At 39.5% G+C, this 18379-nt stretch overlaps 1 protein-coding gene across 7 annotated transcripts in view; it reads left to right on the forward strand.

The window, feature by feature from the left end:
• TNRC6B (trinucleotide repeat containing adaptor 6B) overlaps positions 1-18379 on the forward strand; it is a 262610-nt gene that overhangs the window by 99301 nt on the left and 144930 nt on the right. The gene's annotated exons all lie outside the window — the stretch shown is intronic.

The following is an 18379-nucleotide window of genomic DNA, read 5'->3' on the forward strand; positions in this document are numbered from 1 at the left end:
GAGCTGACTCATTTGAAAAGACCCTGATGCTGGGAAAGATTGAGGACAGGAGGAGAAGGGGACGACAGAGGATGAGATGGTTGGATGGCATCACCGACTCAATGGACATGGTTTGGGTGGACTCCGGAAGTTGGTGATGGACAGGGAGGCCTGGCGTGCTACAGTTCATGGGGTCACAAAGAGTTGGACACGACTGAGAGACTGAACTGAACTGAACTGAAATATAAAACTATTACAACTTTTTAAAACTCAGCACGAGCAGATACTTGTTTATAGGTTGTGTCTGATCATCCTTATTTAAAAGCTATTTCAGATAAAATAGCAGGGCTTCCCTGGTAGCTCAGAGGGTAAAGCATCTGCCTGCAGTGCAGGAGACCCAGGGTCAATCCCTGGGTCGGGAAGAGTCCCTGGAGAAGGAAGTGGCAACCCACTCCAGTATTCTTGCCTGGGGAATCCCGTGGACGGAGGAGCCTGGTGGGCTACAGTCCACAGTGTCGCAAAGAGTAGGACATGACTGAGCGACTTCACTTTTCTTTCTCAGATAAAATATTTCTACACAGGCAGGATTTTGATTTGGTTTTACTTCTGATACAAGTAATGATCTAGATATCTGTGGGTATATCATTTCTTATAAATTATTTTGGAGTTAGATGTTAGTTTTGATGTATTAATGAGTTTGTTCTCTTTTTCATTTCTTCCTTAAAATTTTAATATAACTTAAAAACAAATCTAAGCTTTAAATCTCCATGTTGAAATTCAGTCATATTCTCAAGAGATACTTGTCTTTCACCTACTAAAAAAACTCAATTTTTCTAGTAAATTTTTATTGATTTAATTTTCTTAATTATTTTGGTTCGTTTTATGAAAGGTTATTGTTTAAAAACAAATCTCTCAGAGATATTTACACATTCATATTTATTGCAGCATTATTCATAATAGTCAAAAGGTGTAACAACCCAGATTCCATTAACAGGTGCATGGATAAAGAAAATGTGGTATATACATAGAGTGGACTATTATGAAGCCTTAAAAAGAAGGAAATCTTGTCACATGCTACAATGTGCATGAACTTTAAGGATGTTGTGCCAAGCAAAACAAGCCAGTCACAAAGGACCGGTACTGTATGCCACCCATACGGGGTGTCTAACGTAGTCATAGAAACAGAAGGTAGAAGGTGGTAGTTGTCAAGTCCTAGGGGGAGAAAGGAGAAAGAATTAGTATTTAATGGGTATAGAGTTCAAAATGAGAAAGTTCTAGTGATCTGTTGCAAAACAAAGCAGATACACTTAACACCACTGAACTTTACACTTAAAAATAGTGAAGATGTAAAATTTATTTTTTTTAACCACAATAAAGAAAATTAGCGACCAGATTGAGAAGTTTAAATGTAAAATGTAGCCTGGATTTCAAAGACTTAGTACAAAAAAAGAATGCGAAATTAATGACTTTTATATTGTTTTATTTATTCATAGTACTCAAAAGCAATTAGGCCATTTGTTGGTATTTAGGAGAGCATTCCTTTAAATAAGAGAAAGGACTCTGAACAGAAAAATCTCATCCTTTTATGAAAACATGAGACCAAATTCTCAATCATCTGTATTCTGCTTAATCATGAAAAAGAGCAAGAATTCAAGTTATAAAATAAATTAAACCAAACTGCCTTGTTACAAAAGAAATGAAGCTCAGGTTGCCCTTGGCTCCAAAGTCCTTATTTTCACACTACAGTGTTTTGAGTGAAAGTGAAAAGGTGTTAAAGTTGCTCAGTCCGTCAGTTCAGTCGCTCAGTCATGTCCAGTTCTTTGCTACCCCATGGACTGCAGCACACCAGGCCTCTGTCCCTCACCATCTCCTAAAGTTTGCTTAAGTTCACGTCCATTGCATCTGTGACACCATCCAGCCTTCTCATCCTCTGACGCCCTCTTCTTCTTCTGCCCTCAATCTTTCCCAGCATCAGGTACATTTCCAGTTAGTCAGCTGTTCATATCAGGTGACTAAAATACTGGAGCTTCAGCTTCAGCATCAGTCCTTCCAGCGAGTATACAGGGTTGATTTCCCTTAAGATTGACTGGTTTGATCTTGCTGTCCAAGGGACTTTCAGGAGTCATCTCTAGTTAAAAGGCATCAATTCTTTGGTGTTCTGCCTTCTTTATGGTCCAGCTCTCACAATTATATGTGACCACTGGGAAGACCATAGCTTTGACTATACGGACCTTTGTCGGCAGAGTAATTTCTCTGTTTTCAACACACTGTTTAGGTCTGTCATAGCTTTCCTGCCAAGAGGCAATCGTCTTCTGATTTCATGGCTGCAGTCACCATTTGCAGTGATTTTAGAGCCCAAGAAGAGGAAATCTGTCCCTACTTCCACGTTTCCCTTCTATTTGCCATGAAGTAATGGGGCCAGATGCCATGGTCTTAGATTTTTAATACTTAGTTTTAAGCTGGTTCTTTCATTCTCCTCCTTCACCCTCAAGAGGCTCTTTAGTTCATGTTCACTTTCAGCCATTAGAGTGGTATCATCCGTATATCTGAGGTTGTTGATGTTTCTCCCACCTATCTTGATTCCAGCTTGAAACTTATCCTGCCTGGCATTTCTCATGATGTGCTCAGCGTATAGGTTAAACGAACAGGGTGACAGCAGACAGCCCTGTTGTACTCCTTTCTCAATCTTGAACCAACAAGTTGTTCTATACAGTGTTCTAACTGTTGCTTCTTGATCCGCATACATGTTTCTCAGGAGTCAGGTAAGACGGTCTGGTATTCCCATCTCTTTAAGAACTTTCCACAGTTTATTTTGATCCACACAGTCAAAGGCTTTAATGTAGTCAATGAAACAGAGGTAGATGTTTTCTGAAATTCCCTAGCTTTCTCTATGATCCAGCAAATATTGGCAATTTGATCTCTGGTTCCTCTTCCTTTTTTAAACCCAGCTTGGGTATCTGGAAGTTCTTGGTTTGCATGATGCTGAAGCCTAGCATGCAAAATTTTATGCATGACCTTGCTATCGTGGGAGATAAGTGCAATTGTCCAACGGTTAGCACATTCTTTAGTACTGCCCTTCTTGGGAATTAGGATGAGGATTGACCTTTTCCAGTCCTGTGGCCATGGCTGAGTCTTCCGTATTTGCAGATATATTGAGTGCAACACTTTGATGGCATCATCCTTTAAGGTTTTGAATAGTTCTACTGGAATTCCATCACATCCACTAGCTTTATTAACAGCAGTGCTTCCTAAGGCCCATTTGACCTTGCTCTCCAGAATGTCTGGTTCTGGGTGACTGACCACACCATCATGGTAATCTGGTTCATGAAAATCTTTTTTGTATAGTTCTTCTGGGTATTCTTTCCATCTCTTACTGATCTCTTCCGCGTCTACTAGGTCTCTACTGTTTCTGTCCTATATTGTGCCCACCTTTGGGTGAAATGTTCCCTTGATATCTCCAATTTTCCTGAAGAGATCTCTAGTATTTCCCCTTCTATTGTGTTTTCTTGTAGTTTTAGGCACTGTTCGTTGAAGAAGGCCTCCTTACCCCTCTCTGTGCTGTTCTTTGGCACTCTGCATTTAGTTGGATATAACTTTCCCTTTCTCTCTTGCTTTTTGCTTTCTCTTCTTTCTTTCAGTTCAGTTCAGTTCAGTCACTCAGTCGTGTCTGACTCTTTGCAACCCCATGAATCGCAGCACACCAGGCCTCCCTGTCTATCACCAACTCCTGGAGTTCACTCAAACTCGCGTCCATCGAGTCGGTGATACCATAGCTATTTGTAAAGCCTCCTCAGATAACCACTTTACCTTCTTGCTTTTCTTTTTCTTTGGGATGATTTTGTTTGCTGCCTCCTATACAATATTACAGACTTCTGTCCATAGTTCTTCAGGCACGCTGTTTTCTGGGTGTAATCCCTTGATTCTATTCATTACCTCCTCTGCATATTCATAGGGAATTTAAGTCATACCTGGCTGGCCTACTGGTTTCCCCCGATTTCTTTAGTTTTAAGCCTGAATTTTGCTATGAGAAGCTGATGATCTGAGCCACAGTCAGCTCCAAGTCTTGTTTTTGCTGACTTTACAGCTTGTCTATCTTTGACTACAAAAGTGAAAGTAAAAGTCACTCAGTTGGACAATTTTATTTTTGATATTGGCCATTTGGTGATGTCCATGTGTAAAGTCATCTCTTGTGTTGTTGAAAAAGGGTATTGCTATGATCAGTGCATTCTTTTGGCAGAATTCAGTTAGCCTTTGCCCAGCTTCATTTTGTTATTCAAAGCCAAACTTGCCTGATACTCCAGGTATCGCTTGACTTCCTACTTTTGCATTAAAATCCCCAGTGATGAATAGAACATCTTTTTTTGGTGTTAGTTCTAGGAGGTCTTTTAGGTCTTCATAGAACTGATCAACTTCAGCTTCTTCAGCATCGGTGGTAGGGGCATAGACTTGGATTACTGTGATGTTGAATGGCTTGCCTTGGAAATGAACTGAGATCATTTTGTCGTTTGCATTTTGGACTCTTTTTGTTTATTGTGAGCACTACTCCATTTTTTCTGTGGGATTCTTGCCCACAGTAGTCGATACAATGATCATCCGAATTAAATTCACCCATTCTGGTCCATTTAATCGGTCCATTTCTGGTTCACTGATTCCTAAGATGTCAATATTTATTTTTATCGTCTCCTGCTTGACCATGTCCAATTTACCTTGATTCACGGACCTAACGTTCCAGGTTCCTACACAATACTGCTCTTGGCAGGATTGGATTTTACTTTCATCACCAGACACATCCACAACTGAGCATCGTTTACACTTGGCCTAGACACTTCATTCTTTCTGGGGCTATTACTAGTTCTCCTCCACTGTTCCTCAGTAGCATATTGGACACCTTCAGACCTGGGGGACTCATCTTTCAGTGTCATATCTTTTTGTCCTTTTATGCAGTTCGTGAGATTCTCATGGCAAGTACACTGGGGTGGGTTACCGTCCCCTCCTCCAGTGGACCACATTTTGTCAGAACTCTCTGATAACCCATCTGTCTTGGGTGGCCCTGCACGGCATGGCTCATAGCTTCATTGAGTTATACAAGCCCCTTCACCACAACAAGGCAGTGATCTGTGATGGGACAATGCAGGAGACCCAGGTTCAATCCCTGGGTTGGGAAGATCCCCTCTAAGGAAGTGGCAACCCACTCCAGTATTCTTGCCTGGAGAATCCTATGGACAGAGGAGCCTGGTGGGCTATAGTCCACTGGGTCACAAAGAGTTGGACACAACTGAGTAACTTAAACACTTGCACTTTTTTTATCCCCTTTTTATGTGTTGGTGATATGATTAATTATATCAGTTTGTGTATTTCAACTCTTCTTAGGGTACTATCTTTTTTGTCTCTTTCTAAGAGAGAATCTATTCTTGCAAGGAAGACCTGTAAGGAAATTAAATGTTGAAGACAGTTTTATGTTGATTGAGAGAGAGGAATGTAATTTGGAGAGTCAACACTACCTTTTATGCCCCAGTGTGATATAGTATCCTTTCTGCTTGAGGTTCTGTTTTTTAAATGTCTTAACTCCAGTGTCTTGATTAGATTCTCTTCTAACTAATTACATTCTTTGCAACTTAAATGTCTAGTTATAAAATGTCCTTTTAATTTTTCTGAATTATTATTAGACCTTTTATGAATTCTGATAGCTAGTCCTTACCTTTATTTCTGCTCGTACTCTTAACTCCTCCTTCTACAGTTCTCTCTTCACATTCATCTTATGCTGCGGTGCAGCTTTTAAAAGTTTAGTTTTTGCAGATCTCTACAGTTGATAGTCCTTGTTTTATATCTGACTACCAAATTTAACACTGAACTCTTAGAGAACCGTTTGTTTGGAGCTTACTTAAAGGCTTTAGAAGTACTTCTCTGTTGGTCCAGTGCTTAAGAATTCACCTGCCAATGCAGGCAGTGCAGGTTTGATCCCTGTTTGGGGAAGAAGGCCCGCATACCACGCAAAGACCCAGCATAGCCAAAAATAAATAATAAAGGCTTTGGGAAGCTTTGTAGCATTTCCTAAATACAGAGGAAATGAAAGTATTTCCACATTACTCACTTTATAGATAATTATCTTCAAAACGCAGACCTTGGTATTTGGCCGTAGGAAAGGGTTTTTTGGCGGTTTAATGTTTTATTTTCTGTTTTCTACCATCAGTTTTCATTAGCTTTCCCCCTGCCTTTGGACCATTAAAATATGTACATGGTGAAATAAACTTACTAAGAACAAATTGAAACCTTCTGTAATTTCAGTCATAAATTGGGCATCAGAGAAATGGTTGGGTTTCTCTCTTCATATTGTTTTTGGGAGAAAAGAAGTGAGTGTTATTTTCAAGTTGATTGGTATTTTGAAAATGCCACAAAGAGGTTCAATAGATAGTTATTTATGCTCATGGAATTTTTGCTGCTGAAAGTTTTAGTATAACCATAAACATTTTGTACTAGGTCTTTGGGAAACTTTCACTTGCTAATAAATTTTCTAGTTTGCACAGAAGTCACTTAAATTAATTGTTTGAAAATGTCTTTAAGTTCTAAGCTGTATTTTATGAGGTTTTCCCTGTGTTTCCTAATTGCAAATGACTGTACACTGTGTGGATTGCTGGTCTTTATAGGCAAAGGTGCCGACTTTAAACACAGTGAATAGGGTAGCACATGTGTCTCTCAGAAAACTACAATTCACTTACTAAAAGTCTTATTTATTTAGCTTATATTTTACTTATGGACAGATAATATGCCTTTATGGAAAAGCATTACTTGAAAGGCAAGATGTATTTGCCCAATTCCTTGAAATTGGTGTTTTAAGGCTGCCTTTTTCGAGATGTTACTCTTATCATGTAGTTGTGAAATGTTTTGAACATAGGATTATGTAAGTATAGACAAAAGAAGCGCATGTTCAGTTGCAGGAATTTTCAGTGGTATCATGAAGAGAGGGTAATGTTTGTTTCCCGAAAGTTTTATGTTCGCTAGAGGGTCTGGACACACGTTCTTCCCTAAGCACCACACCTTTCCCCTTTCCGCCGGAGTCTCTGTGAGCTGCGGTTTGGGCAGAAGTACTGGGGCAGCAGTGGGTGGAGGCTGGGGGGTGATGAGGGAGAGATTGTAGTAAAGAGGAGGCACAGCGTGAAGGCAGGTGGCGGAAGGTGAAAGGTCAGGCTAGGGGTTTATGCTCTGTCTTCAGCTCTACAAGAACAGACTTTTGCCAACATGGTCACTGCTGTTGGCACCAGAAAGCATCAATAAATGTATATTAAATAAATGAGGACATCAGTAAGTTTCCACAGACTAGTAAGAATCCCTGTTCTATACACTCACTTTGAAAATCTGAGGTGGGGTGACTAAAAATCCTAACTCCAGAATACTGTATTCATTATCAGCAGAAGAAAAGTAAAGCGATAACCTGCCATGTTTGACTTTATATTCAGTACTTTCTTAAGTATATCCCAACAGACCCAATTTTGTCACAGTTCTCTCTTAAGTGTCCCTACCTGTAAAACAGTTGATTGTGCTTATTTTGAAATGAAAAAAAAAAAGAAAAGATTTTCTATCCAAGCCTGAAGTCTTTCTTTGCTTCTGAGGGCCTCCATAGGATGCCTTTAGCCTACTTATACATATTTCTTCTACTGTTTAAAAGATCTTCCTGCTCCTGCCCAGTGTCTCTCCATAAGATCTTCCATGTATATCTGGTTTCCTTACCCCTTACATGCCTTTGTTCAAGCAAAGAGACCCTTCTGTCTGACCAGGAACAAATCTAGGTTTTGTGGGAATGCTCTTTAAGAAAAAGAAAATTAGATAACCAACAGGGACCTATAGTTCGAGAGTGGGAACTCTACTCAGTGTTCTGTTGTAATGTGTATGAGAAAAGAATCTAAAAAGGAATGAACATATGTATATGTATATGTATAACTGAATCACTTTGCCGTATACCTGAAACTAACACATTGTAAATTAACTATACTCCCGATAAAATTTTTAAAAAAGAAAAAAATTAATTTCATTTACATAATTAGAGGTGCATGTGTGCTAAGTCGCTTCAGTTGTGTCTGACTCTTTGTGGGACTATGGACTGTAGCTTGCCAGGCTCCTCTGTCCATGGGATTCCCTGGGCAAGAGTACAGGAGTGAGTTGCCATGCCCTCCTCCGGGGATCTTCCTGACCCGGCGATCGAACCTGTGTCTCAGGGATTGAACCTGCATCTCTTATGTCTCCTGCATTGGCAGGCGGATTCTTTACCACTAATGCCACCTGGGAAGTCCTAATTAGAGGTACAGAAGTGAATATTTATTTACAATGAGGAAAGAAATCACAAAAATGGCAACTCAAGAATTGACAAATACAAAATTCAGAAAATAACATAATTTTATATTCATTTGTATTAATATTTCCCTAACATGTTGCTGTGAAATTTTTTTCCAACATTTTTTGGCTGCTTCCACTTTGATTACCTCTTCATATTACAATTCTGTGACATTTTCTAAAAAGAGATAAAAAGATAATTCAATGTCTTCTATAACATGGTTGACCAAAGTATGCTTTTTGTTATTGATAGATTTTAAACGTTCCTTTCAGCTTCACAACTACTGCTGCTATTGTTCAGTTGCCCAGTTGTGTCTGACTCTTTGTGACCCCATGGACTGCAGCACTCCAGTCTTCGCTGTCCTTCACCGTCTCCCAGAGTTTGCTCAAACTCATGTTCATTGAGTTGTTGATGCCATCTAACCATCTCATCCTCTGTTGCCCTCTTCTCCTCTTGCCTTCAGTCTTTCCCAGCATCAGGGTCTTCTATAATGAATTAGCTCTTTGCATCAGGGGGCCAAAGTATTGGAGTTTCAGCATCAGTCCTTTGAATGAATATTCATGATTAATTTCCTCAAGTATTGACTGGTTTGATCTCCTTGCAGTCCAAGGGACTCTCAAGAGTCTTCTCTAACACCACAGTTCAAAAGCATCAATTCTTCGATGCTCAGCCTTCTTTATGGTCCAACTCTCACATCCATACGTGACTACTGGAAAAACCATAACTTTGACTATGCGGACCTTGTTCAGCAAAGTAAGGTTGACAGCTGCTATTGGTGACATGATATAAACTTGTAAGATTGTTATCAACTTTGGGAGAACTCTAGCAAATATTGTTCATATATGGCCTGTAGGATTGCAAGGCTACATTTTTTCTTGTGTACTGACTACCCTGAAATACTCTTTGAATTGACACATTTATATCATGGTATGATCTACCCTGCACATTTCTGTCAGCATGCTCAGTGGTCCAGCAACATCTTTGTACACAGGACAGTTAATTTAACTCAGCCACACATGGAAGTGACTGAGGACCACATAAATATTTACCATTAAACCTAAAATCAATATATCATCAGTTTGGCTTTCCATTTAGGAATCCCCCAAGTGCCTACAGCTACTAATTCGACCGACAGGGGGAGATCATGGTGAAAAGAGGTAAAATGAAAAGAAGTTGTGGTTAACGATCTATGTTAAGTTTGTGAGGAAAAACATATTGTCTTTGCACATTTTATAAAAATAATTGGTTATTAGTAACAGAGTTGGAGAATTCACATTCCTAATTTCAAAATATATTACAAAGCTACAGTAATCAAAAAGAGTGTGGTACTGGCATTAAGACAGACAAATAGACCAATGGAATAGATAGAAACCCCAGAAATAAACCCTTTTATATAATGTTGAATAATCTTTGACATGAGTGCCAAGATCATTCAATGGGGGAAACAGACAGTCTTTTCAACATATGGTGTTGGGGATTTTGGGTATCTATTTGCAAAAGGATCAAGTTAGACCCTTATCTTACACCATATACAAAAAATTGTCATAGTGGATTAAAGATGTAAGCTTAAGACCTAAGACTTTGAAACTCCTGAAAGAAAACACGATAAAAGCTTCATGACATTGGCCTTGCAATGGTTTTTTGGATAGGACACCAAAAACATAGGCAAAAAAGCAAAAATAGACAAATGGAACCACATCAAACTTAAAAATTTTTGAAAATTGTGTGCATCAAAGAACAATCATAGAGTGAAAAGGTGTCCTACAGAATGGGAGAAAGTATTTGCAAATCATGTATCTAATAAGAGATTAATATCCAGAATATGTAAAGAACTACAACTCAACAACAACAAGAATCAAATAACATACTTTAAAAATATCCAAAGGGCTTGAATAGACATTTCTCCAAGATGCTAACATAAGTGGCCAGTAAGCACATGTAAAGACACTCAGCACCACTAGTCAGCAAGGAAGTATAAATCAGAACCACAGTGAGGCGTCACTTCACACCCGTCAGGAGACAACTATCAAAAAAAATCAAAACCAAATAACATGCTGGCAAGGATGTGGATAAATTGGAACCTTTGTGCTCTATTGGTGGGATTATAAGATGGCATAACTTCTTTGGAGAACAGTATTAAGTTTCTCCAAAACTATGTTTTCTACATGACAAATTCCAACTCATTCTTTGAGACTCAGTTTAAAATCTTACCTCCTCTATGAAACCTTTTCTGACTTAACAGCAGTTCTTTGTATTCCTAGAGCATAACTCTCTTATATCTTTATTTGTATTTTAATTATGGCACTCATTATGCCATATTTTAATTATGAATTTGAACATCTCTGTCCTTCAGGGTGTTAAAATCCTCTTTGTACCCTCCTGGGCTTGGTTCTAGTATAGTACCTAAAACATAGTACATCCTAAAAAATGGTTCTTGACTGTATGAATGAATGGTGACTTCAGAGTTTGGAGATTTTTTTGTCTTTGTTTTTGTCTCTGCCATCTGGCTTACAGGATCTTAGTTCCCCAACCAGAGATTGAATCTGGGGCCACAGCAGTGAAAGCGCTGGGTCCTAACCCTGGACTTGGAGGCGAGAACCTGGACTCTTATTTTTAAAAGGGTTAATTGGCCTTATTATACTTTGTGGTCACAGATTGCATTCTTATTAACAGCAGTAGCCAGTTACTTTATGATAGAAGCTCTTCTACTTTTTAATACGTTGCATGTTCTTTGTACCTCTACTACCTCCATCTGATCCAGGCTATCTTCCCTCACCTAGAAGGCCATGGTTGCCTTCCAACTTGTCTCTACTTCTCCTCATGGTCCTCAGTAGCATATTTTCTATAGGGAAGCCAGGATCAGCTTTTGAACATGTAACTCTGATCTGTCTAGAGTGGTTGTAAGACCGGCGTGGGTCCTTGGAATGCTTACTTTGGGAAGTTTTACAGACTTTTGTCCCACTTTATAGGAAACAATTTAAAAGCTATCCACATCCCGTATTAAATATGTGGTTTTATTTATTTATGTGGTTTTATTTATTTATTTTTCTATCATAGATTAAAAGAATTTTAATTGTTTTGCTTCTGACATTCTCTGGCTACAAATAACTGACTTAATTTGTAATTACCCTAAGATTTTTTAGTGATTAACATAGCATTTTTTGCAAAGTGAGAATTGTTTTCAAATGTAGTGAAAACTTAAGGAATGCTTACCGTAATGAATTGTGTTGCTTGGTGTTATAGTCTGAGGACACTTAAGCATTTATTAATTTTTATGATTATAATTTTCTTTCTGTATTTTGGACTTGTAAATATATTTTTTCAGATCCCAAACATTTGCCTAGACCCTTGAAATTTTCAGCTTGTAGATCCTAGGTATTAAGTGGAGAGTGAATAATGGATAAAATGGCACCGTTCACTCTCCTTTAATATTCTTCTGTGACTTTCCATTCTTCTTAAAATAAAATCCTTTCCTTTCTGTGACCTTCAAGACCCAGTTTGATCTACCTTCTCCTACCTTCATCTCTCACCTCTCTCCCCTGGGCACCTGGCCTAGCCTCCTTCCTGATCATCCTTCTTGTTCTTTAAATACTCAAGCAGTTGCTTTTCTTTTTCTAACATTTATTATTTTTTTTAATTTCCTTTTGGCTCTGCTGGGTCTTTGCTGTTGCACAGGCTTTTCTCTAGTTGTGGTGCATGAGCTTCTCATTGTGGTGGCTTCTCTTGTTTTGGAGCACAGGCTTTAAAGTTGTGGCTTGTGGACTCAGTAGTCGTGGCTCGCAGGCTCTGGAGCACAAGCTTAGTAGTTGTGGTGCACAAGCTTAGTTGCCCCACGGCATGTGGGATCTTCCCGGATCAGGGATCGAACACGTGTCTTCCTCATTGGCAGGCAGATTCTTTACCACTGAGTCACTATGGAAGTCCAAGCAGTTGCTTTTCAACTCAGCTTAAATGCCCCTTCTGAGAAAAGCCTTCCTTAGCTACCTGATCTAAAGTGAGTCTCCCTTGGTTTTACCATAGTCTCCCAGGTAGCTCAAGTGGTAAAGAATCCACCTGCAATGAGGGAGACCTGGGTTCAGTCTCTGGGTTGGGAAGATCCTCTGGAGAAGGGAATGGCAACCCACTCCAGTATTCTTTCCTGGAGAATTCCATGGACAGAGGAGCCCAGTGGGCTACAGTTCATGGGGTTGCAAAGAGTTGGACATCACTGACCGACTTTCACTTTCACCAACTCTTTAATTCCTTCTGAGTGAGTTTCTTTCTCCCATGAGGATATTGCTCCATGGGGGAATGAACCTACCTTATTTGGTACTGCTGTATCCCCAGCACCTAGCATAGAGTCAGACACATATAAGGCAGTTAGAATATACTTGTTGAACAAATAAAGAGTTATGTTAATAAATTTTGTAGTTTAACAGTTCTTGTATTGTTGGTGTAAACTTTTCATGGTCATAATAAATTATGCTCTAATCCGCTAAGTTCTATTTACTGATACTTTACTTGGGATTTTTGTGTCCATCTTCACAGGTGAAGATTGATCTATAGTTTTATTTTTTTGTATCATGTCTTAGTTCAGATGGGTATTAAGAATATGCTAGCTTCATAGAATGAATTAAGAAAGATTTCTTTCTATTCTGTAAATTTGAGAACAGTATGGATAATGTAGAGATTATCTGTTTAGTAGAAGAAAACCACTTGTGCCTGATATTTCAGTGGCTAGTTCTTTGAATATCTTACACATTTCTGCTATGGGTTTTTGTTATTTTCATAACTTTCTTGAGCTGCCCTTCAGTTCAGTTCAGTCACTCAGTCGTATCCAACTCTTTGCGACCCCATGAACTGCAGCACACCAGGCTTCCTTGTCCATCACCAACTCCCAGAACTTACTCAAATTCACGTCCATCAAGTCAGTGATGCCATCCAGCTATCTCATCCTCTGTCATCCCCTTCTTCTCCTGCCTTCAATCTTTCCCAGCATCAGGGTCTTTTCCAGTGAGTCAGTTCTTTGTGTCAGGTGGCCAAAGTATTGGAGCTTCAGCTTCAGCATCAGTCTTTCCAGTGAATATTCAGGGTTGATTTCCTTTAGGATTGACTGGTTTGATCTCCTTGCAATCCAAGGGACTCTCAAAAGTCTTCTCCAACACCACAGTTCAAAAGCAGTAATTCTTTGATGCTCAGTTTTCTTTATGATTCAGCTCTCCATACATGACATACAATATCAATACATGACTACTGGAAAAACCAAAGCTTTGACTATACAGACCTTTGTCAGTAGAGTAATGTCTGCTTTTTATTATGCTGTCTAGGTTTGTCATAACTTTTCTTCCAAGGAACAAGCATCTTTTAATTTCATGGCTGCAGTCACCATCTGCAGCAATTTTGGAGCCCAAGAAAATAAAGTCTGTCACTGTTTCCATTGTTTCCCCATCTGTTTGCCATGAAGTGATGGGACTGAATGCCATGATCTTAGTTTTCTGAATGTTGAATTTTAAGCCAGCTTTTTTACTCTCATCTTTCACTTTTATCTAGAGGCTCTTTAGTTCCTCTTCACTTTCTGCCATAAGGGTGATGTCATCTGCACATATCTGAGGTTATTGATATTTCTCCCTACAATCTTGATTCCAGCTTGTGTTTCATTCAGTCCAGCATTTCGCATGATGTACTCTGCATATAAGTTAAATAAACAAGGTGACAATATTCAGCCTTGACATACTCCTTTCCCAATTTGGAACCAGTCCATTGTTCCAGTTCTAACTGTTGCTTCTTGACCTGCATATAGATTTCTCAGGAGGCAGGTAAGGTAGTCTGGTGTTACCATCTCTTCAAGCATTTTCAACAGTTTGTTGTGATCCACACAGTCAAAGGCTTTAGCATAGTCAATGAAGCAAATGTAGATGTTTTTATGAAATTCTCTTGCTTTTTTGTGAGCCAGTGGATGTTGGCAATTCTATCTCTGGTTCCTCTGCCTTTTCTAAATCTAACTTGAACATCTGGAAGTTCGTGGTTCACATATTGTTGAAGCCTCGCTTGGAGAATTTTGAGCATTACCTTGCTAGCGTGTGAGATGAGTACAATTGTGCATTAGTTTGAACATTCTTTGGCATTGCCTTTCTTTGTGATTGGAATGAAAGCTGACCTTTTCCAGTCCTGTGGCCAGGGGACCTTCCCAACCCAGGGATCGAGCCCAGGTATCCTACATTGCAGGTGAATTCTTTACCATCTGAGCCAGCTGGAAAGCCCAAGAATACTGGAGTGGGTAGCCTATCCCTTTTCCAGGGGATCTTCCCAATCCAGGAATCAAATCAGGGTCTCCTGCATTGCAGATGGATTCCTTATCAGCTGAGCTATCAGGGAAGCCCTTTGAGTTGACGTTGAAATTCCTATTTTCTTTGACTATAATCCATTTTATTTAATCTTCAGGTTTATTGACATTAAGTTATATGTAATTCTCTCATAATTAAAAATAAATCTCTCCAGATCTATAGTTATAATGTGTCTGTTCTTAGCCCTAATGTTAATCATAACTTTTATCTTATTTTTAGTTGATGAGACCTTCCAAAGGATTATCCGCTTTTGTTAGTTTTTATTTTTTATTAATCTTTAAAACTTAATTTAAAAATGTATTGTTTTTTATTGAAGTATAGCTAATTTATCATATTGTGTTAGTTTCAGGTGTGCAGCATAATGATTCAGTTTTACATATATTTTATATATTCAGTTATATATATATATATATTTATAGGCTTCCTATAGGCTTCCCAAGTGGCTCACTGGTAAAGAATCCACCTGGCAATGCAGGAGACATGGGCTCAATCCCTGGGTCAGGAAGATCCCCTGGGGGAAGAAATGGCAGTCCACTTTCAGTATTCTTGTGGGAATAATCCCATGAACATAACAGCCTGGCGGTGACTGAGCACATACATTATATGTATATCCAGTAATATATACGTGTGTGTGTGTGTATACAGATATAGATATTCCTTTTCAGATTCTTTTCTCCATATAGGTTATTACAAAATATTGAGTATAGTTCCCTGTGCTATACAGTAGATCCTTATTGGTTATCTATTTTATATATAGTATTTTATATGGAGAAGGCAATGGCAACCCACTCCAGTACTCTTGCCTGGAAAATCCCGTGGACGGAGGAGCTTGGTAGGCTGCAGTCCATGGGGTCGCTAAGAGTCAGACACGACTGAGCGACTTCACTTTCACTTTTCACTTTCATGCATTGGAGAAGGAAATGGCAACCCACTCCAGTGTTCTTGCCTTGAGAATCCCAGGGACGGGGGAGCCTGGTGGGCTGCTGTCTGTGGGGTCACACAGAGTCTGACACGACTGAATCGACTTAGCAGCAGCAGCAGTATATTATATATGTGTGTATCTGCTAATCCCAACCTCCTAATTTACCCGCACCCCCCCTCCTCAATCCCCTTTCACCTTTGGTACAAATAGCTGTGAAAAGAAGAGAAGCGAAAAGCGAAGGAGAAAGGAAAGATATAAACATCTGAATGCAGAGTTCCGAAGAATAGCAAGGAGAGATGAGAAAGCCTTCTTCAGTGATCAGTGCAAAGAAATAGAGAAAAACAACAGAATGGGAAAGACTAGGGATCTCTTCAAGAAAATCAGAGATACAAAGGAACATTTCATGCAAAGATGAGCTCGATAAAGGACAGAAATGGTATGGACCTAACAGAAGCAGAAGATATTAAGAAGAGATGGCAAGAATACACAGAAGAACTGTACAAAAAAGATCTTCACAACCCAGATAATCACAATGGTGTGATCACTGACCTAGAGCCAGACGTCCTGGAGTGTGAAGTCAAGTGGGCCTTAGAAGGCATCACTATGAACAAAGCTAGTGGAGGTGATGGAATTCCAGTTGAACTATTCCAAATCCTGCAAGATGATGCTGTGAAAGTGCTGCACTCAATATGCCAGCAAATTTGGAAAACTCAGCAGTGGCCACAGGACTGGAAAAGGTCAGTTTTCATTCCAGTCCCAAAGAAAGGCAATGCCAAAGAATGCTCAAACTACCGCACAATTGCACTCATCTCACACGCTAGTAAAGTAATGCTCAAAATTCTCCAAGCCAGGCTTCAGCAATATGTGAACCGTGAACTTCCAGATGTTCAAGCTGGTTTTAGAAAAGGCAGAGGAACCAGAGATCAAATTGCCAACATCCGCTGGATCATGGAAAAAGCAAGAGAGTTCCAGAAAAGCATCTATTTCTGCTTTATTGACTATGCCAAAGCCTTTGACTGTGTGGATCACAATAAACTGTGGAAAATTCTGAGAGAGATGGGAATACCAGACCACCTGATCCGCCTCTTGAGAAATTTGTATGCAGGTCAGGAAGCAACAGTTAGAACTGGATATGGAACAACAGACTGGTTCCAAATAGGAAAAGGAGTTCGTCAAGGCTGTATATTGTCACCCTGTTTATTTAACTTATATGCAGAGTACATCATGAGAAACGCTGGACTGGAAGAAACACAAGTTGGAATCAAGATTGCCGGGAGAAATATCAATAACCTCAGATATGCAGATGACACCACCCTTATGGCAGAAAGTGAAGAGGAACTCAAAAGCCTCTTGATGAAAGTGAAAGAGGAGAGTGAAAAAGTTGGCTTAAAGCTCAACATTCAGAAAACGAAGATCATGGCATCCGGTCCCACCACTTCATGGGAAATAGATGGGGAAACAGTGGAAACAGTGTCAGACTTTATTTTTCTAGGCTCCAAAATCACTGCAGATTGTGACTGCAGCCATGAAATTAAAAGACGCTTACTCCTTGGAAGGAAAGTTATGACCAACTTACATAGCATATTCAAAAGCAGAGACATTACTTTGCCAACAAAGGTCCGTCTAGTCAAGGCTATGGTTTTTCCTGTGGTCATGTATGGATGTGAGAGTTGGACTGTGAAGAAGGCTGAGCGCCGAAGAATTGATGCTTTTGAAGTGTGGTGTTGGAGAAGACTCTTGAGAGTCCCTTGGACTGCAAGGAGATCCAACCAGTCCATTCTGAAGGAGATCAGCCCTGGGATTTCTTTGGAAGGAATGATGCTAGAGCTGAAACTCCAGTACTTTGGCCACCTCATGCGAAGAGTTGATTCACTGGAAAAGACTCTGATGCTGCGAGGGATTGAGGGCAGGAGGAGAAGGGGATGACAGAGGATGAGATGGCTGGATGGCATCGCTGACTTGATGGATGTGAGTCTGAGTGAACTCCGGGAGTTGGTGATGGACAGGGAGGCCTGGCGTGCTGTGATTCATGGGGTTGCAAAGAGTCGGACACGACTGAGCGACTGATCTGATCTGAACCATAAATTTGTTTTCTGTGTCTGTGTCTTTCTGTTTCATTAATAAGTTCATTTATATCATTTTTTTAGATCCCAAATATAAACAATATCACATTACAGGTGACTTCCTCTATATGGCTTACTCCAGTTAGTATGATCATCTCTAGGTCCATCCATGTTGCTGCCAATGGCATTATTTCACTTTTGTGGCTGAGTAACATTCTTACATATATATATGCCAGTTCTCATTTTCAGAAAGGGTGCTGTACTTCTGGAACAATGAATATATTCTTAGTTTGAGGAGAATATTGATAAAATTCTGCCAATTATGTTTGGCAGTTTTTACAAAATCTCCAAAGAACACTGGAATCCGTAAGTGTCTTTTATGATGATTGTGTCATTTTTCTTTTTCTAACGTCTTTGTCATTTGATCTCATAACCCATACATAGGAAACCTATACAGATTTGAAACTCCCAAGATTAACATCACATGGTTCTATTCTGCAGTGAGTTTTATGAAGTTGTACATATATGTGGGTCTGTGTGTTTGTTTGTTTGTTTGTAGCAGAGAAAGGTTTATTGCAGGGCCAAATGAAAAGAATGGGGTGGCTTATCCTTAAAAACTCTGAACTCCTGCATGTTCTTAATTTCAGTTTAGAATTGCAAATCTAGGGATTGTCTGGTATGACATTCTGCCAGTATCCAGGCTCACATCTCAGCTGGCTTAGCCCAGGGAGAAGCGTCAGTGCTCAGGGTCATGTCAGTGATGTTT

This window comes from Bos indicus, chromosome 5 (assembly GCF_029378745.1).
Source record: "Bos indicus isolate NIAB-ARS_2022 breed Sahiwal x Tharparkar chromosome 5, NIAB-ARS_B.indTharparkar_mat_pri_1.0, whole genome shotgun sequence".
In the NCBI taxonomy this organism is placed as follows: Eukaryota; Metazoa; Chordata; class Mammalia; order Artiodactyla; family Bovidae; genus Bos; species Bos indicus.